General features: G+C 33.2%; 1 long non-coding RNA gene across 1 annotated transcript in view; it reads right to left on the minus strand.

The window, feature by feature from the left end:
* The window catches only part of LOC118763867, an 18,841-nt gene extending 14,397 nt beyond the window's left edge, over positions 1-4,444 (minus strand). The window contains exon 1 of the long non-coding RNA XR_004999621.1: positions 4,434-4,444. This is a non-coding gene — a long non-coding RNA (uncharacterized LOC118763867). The remainder of the gene's footprint in view (positions 1-4,433) is intronic.
* Positions 4,445-4,756: the final 312 nt, after the last annotated feature.

The raw sequence follows: 4,756 nt of genomic DNA on the forward strand, positions 1-4,756 counted from the left end.
AAATCAACACTATCGAGGAATAAAAACCAAGAAGAAAGAAATATTATTTATATATATTTATTCGTTTGCCCGACATAGATAGACAGACGGACAGACAGACAAACACACCGACAGACAGATAGAAATAAAGACAAAAGGATAGATAGATAAATAGATAGATAGATAGATAGATAGATAGATAGATAGATAGATAGATAGATAGATAGATAGATAGATAGATAGATAGAAATAGGTCTTTAAAAAATCAAAATATCAGGAACCTTTGGAAAGGGTTTTTCGTGCTGTGAGTGAGAACCTTCAATATTTACAGTTTTTCAAAAGCACGTGTAATAAGCTAACCTATACAGAGACCTATACTGTCCGATTTAATGAGTTTTATTTATTTATATATCTAAAAAATTTTGACTTCAGAAAATCTTTCTTGAAATATGATCACATAATCACATAATCACACATAGACCTACGCACATCTTTATTACTGTCAATGTTTGTTTATCAATTTAAGTACTAATGTCTGTTGGTAGATCTTCTTTCATTTGGCGCTCGGCACATCCTTATCAAGTCGACTTATGGTCAAAGACGTTCCAGAATAATCCATGCACATACCGAACAGTGTATCAAGGGCTTCAACATCCGAAATGTCTTTCGTTAAGAATTGCTAGATAAACGTCTAAAACAAATTTCGCTGTTTGTTCAGTATATTTTCCCTCTGTAAAAGTGGTTTTGTTTGTTGCAACGTCCTCGTATTAATCTCCGCCGCCGTTATTTTTACGACAATACGTGTTTGCATGTGTGTATGTGTGTTTATGTGTGTGTGGGAGTATGTAAGAAGGTGTTTAATTGATTTACAGCTCTCATGTCTTAGTCCAATACCCCCATTTTTCTTCATTTTACACTCATTCACCGCCACCAACATTAAAACTATACGGCCTATGGATGCCAATTCAGCTTACACATGTTATCAGACACACGCAACACACCCACGTACGCAAACACAATTAGAGACACTGTGTATACATTTAGATTTCTCTCTCTCTCTCTCAATATATATATATATATGTGTGTGTGTGTGTGTATAAATATATGTATATGTATGTGTGTACTTTTTACATATACAATAAGTATGTTCTATACATGCAACTCTCTCTCTCTCTCTATATATATAATATATGTTACCCATATATATATATATATATATATATATATATATATATAATATATATATATATATTATATATATATATACTTATATATACATATATATATATATATATATATATATTTACACACACCACATTATATATATATATAATATACACATACATACACGCCATACATATATACATACACATACACACACACAGTCATATACATTGTGTATGTGAGTGTCGGGTTGGCAGAGTTCACTTTCGTACATGTTATAGATATATCTTCTTTACATTCTCTTCCGTCCCACCACGTCCCATTATTCAACACACTCATACACACATACAACACCTACAAATGTGCTAAAACACACACACCAACACACGCACCATCTCCTGTAATTACATTCACATACACACGCAGCATTAATTCATAATCAGCTCAACATTGAAGATATATATCTTCGTGAATATATACATATTTTCACTCCAAACATCACTCACCTTCTCACTCTACTTCTCTCTCTTCTCTTCCCTCTTTCAGTCTCTTCCTGTCTCTCTATAGATCTGAATAACTCTCTTGTCCCACTCTGCAATTATTGCTCCACCCATCCCCTACATCTGTTCACAGCTCATTAACTTTGTCTTACCCTACTTAACAAAAACAATTGTAATTGTATTCAAAAATATTTAGTGTCCCTGCTGTTCATCTCACCTCAATTATTGCGTGATTGTCAGATTGCTACGTATCTTAATATTTTAGATGGTTTAATCACGCATATATCATGTATGCATACATGTGAATGCGTGTATGCATATGTGTATATATTTATGTATTACACACACATATATACACAGATATGTAATATATATATATATGTGCTTGTGTATGTATTTACTTAAGTATATGTGTAAGTGATATATGCTTGATTAAACCATGTAATACAAACATATATTAATATATATATATATATGTATATATACACACACACACATATATAATATATATATAATATAAATAATATATATATATATATATAATATATATATATTATATATATATATATGTATGTATATGGATATATACATACGTATATCTTACATACTAACATCTAAACGTATATATATATATTATATATATATATATATATATATATATATATATATGCAGATGTGGGCACAGGACGTCACGAAAAGTATACAACAAAAACTACGAAGCATGAGTACATGGAACGTGAACTAGTCTTTCGAACAAGGAAAGACACAAATGGAAAACAAAACAAACAACATAAAGAATGACACTTCATCAGTTGTAGGCTGTATAGTTTCGTATATATATATATATATAAACAAACTCACAGTATTATATATATATAAATATATCTGCACACACTTGTTGTATAAATATATATGTGTGTATGTATAAGTGTGTTTGTGTATAATCTGTTTGCGGATCGTTTGAAACATTCAAAAATTCAGATATAACCGTTTTGAAAATGGTGCTCAAATTGAAATCAAGCTACAAGAAGTAGTCATCAATAAAAATCTTTGTACATATATATATATATGATGTGCTACTTTGCAATTTTTCGACTACCTACTAAATTTCTTGATTTATAAGATAGTAGGCGGTCGGGGCTGAAACTGATGACACTTCACTGGGACTGAACCTGAAACCAATCAAAGAAAAAATGAAATGAATATAGTTTACTTTACATCAGCTGTCTTGCTAAAGATTCCCTAGTTTCGATGCATGAAACAGAACCTCTGTCGCAGGTTACGGATTTTGGGCAGTTTACTGTGGGGAGATGCTACAGAAGCACAAGTAGAACTTGTACAAGACATTTGCAAGCAAGAGCAGAATACAATAATAGCGAAAATGTATGTTTAAACTAGCAGCTAATACTGACAATATGAAAACAAAGCGAAAACAAAACAAAGGTCTATGTACCATGACGTTAAATATCACAGTAAGCTGTTGTCAATAAGTTGTAGTATTCGCCAATTAAATGAAACGAAAACCAGACAAAGCACATTATGCTACTCATTTAATGAAGTGTGCATAAAAGATACCCAGTAGAATTCAGTATGCAGCTAGGAAAAACCGACATTCGTCATCGACAGTTTTACAACGTTGGCCTGTTTGATAGGCAACTGTTGCGTTATTTCGCTTTTTCATGGCATCGTCAATAAAGAAGCGTCTTTAACATATTTTCCAAGTAATGAGTGAAGTATGACTTTGTAAGTATGCAGTATGTACACATGAGAATGTAGGCGGATAGAAATGGAGTTTTTGTGAGACATGATTGTAAGAACACTTGACTTTCAAGAAACTTTACACATATATGTATGAATGTACATTGTTGTCTAGGGCACGTTAAGTCCACTTTGAGTATGCTTCTAAGTAAGTAATCTCCAGTAATGAGCATCCTCTCTTATTTTTTGTCTAGATGACTAATGCTATTCCTCTTTATGAGTGTAGGTTATTACTTTGACGGAGTTGTTGAAATGGGTGAAGTAGGGACCAGTTTTGAGTGTCCGGTATCTGAAATTTGGTCGGGCGTTCATAAGCCTCAACAAGTTAGACAATGTTGCCACTGAAAGTTCCCTGATAACGTCTAACAGAAGTTATGTTAAAAACATTCAAGCTGCTCTAGAAAAACTTTTATCAATTGGTTGGCTTGCACAAGAGAACTTTCTGCTAGAATCTTAGATAACTTAAAGATATCTATAGTTTGGCATAGTTTCGGGGTTTGGGGCTACTTCAGAGTGCCTGTGTACATGCTGCTAATAGAAAACCTTCTGCATGCAGTGTTCAGTGCCTAAACCCTGATGATTTCTGATGATTCCTTCGAAAGTGGTATGGCTCCAACGATCGGCCGTGTGCCGTATGAAAATCCCCTTACTATTTTTGTTTCCAGTTAGCTGTCAAGCAGAGACGGAAAAAGCGGTTGTGTGATTTACGCAAGAGAAAGGACTGAAATGACACTCTCCATTTTCAACAACCTCTTATCGTCTTCTTTCATTATCTTTTCGAATTTAATATTGAAAGAAATGTGAATGGGTGTAAATTTTATTGAAATATGGGTTAGAGAGGTTAACATAGCCTAAATGAACAGGCCTATTTTAAGCATGCTCATATAAGCAGAAAAATGGCAGTTGAGAGAGAGTGTGAGAGAAAGAAAAAGAAATACAGAGGAAGAGTGACAGAGAGGGGAGAGAGGAGAGAGAGAGATAACATTGCAAGAATTTTAAACACAATAAAAACTCACCTTGAAAAACCAAAACATAAAAGAAATGAACATGAATGCAAATGAGCGAGCAGTCACAACAGACATTTAAACAAATAAAAGAAAACTATCGCTATTATCAGGAATAATAGCGATAGTGAAATGAGGTACTCGATATTAAGTTGGGTCCGGGATACAAAGATAAAATCATAAAAACATGGTGGGAGCATATTATGGCAGCTACGTTATTGCCCCCAAACACATTCCCGAACGACCAAAGAGAGTTACATACCCCTGTCTTTACAAATACGGTGAGTAGTTCATATTCTACAAAGAAAAGATTAGAGAAAGATTATATTTGTGGATCTGTGTTCGTTACAT

This window comes from Octopus sinensis, linkage group LG6 (genome assembly GCF_006345805.1).
Source record: "Octopus sinensis linkage group LG6, ASM634580v1, whole genome shotgun sequence".
Taxonomy (NCBI): domain Eukaryota; kingdom Metazoa; phylum Mollusca; class Cephalopoda; order Octopoda; family Octopodidae; genus Octopus; species Octopus sinensis.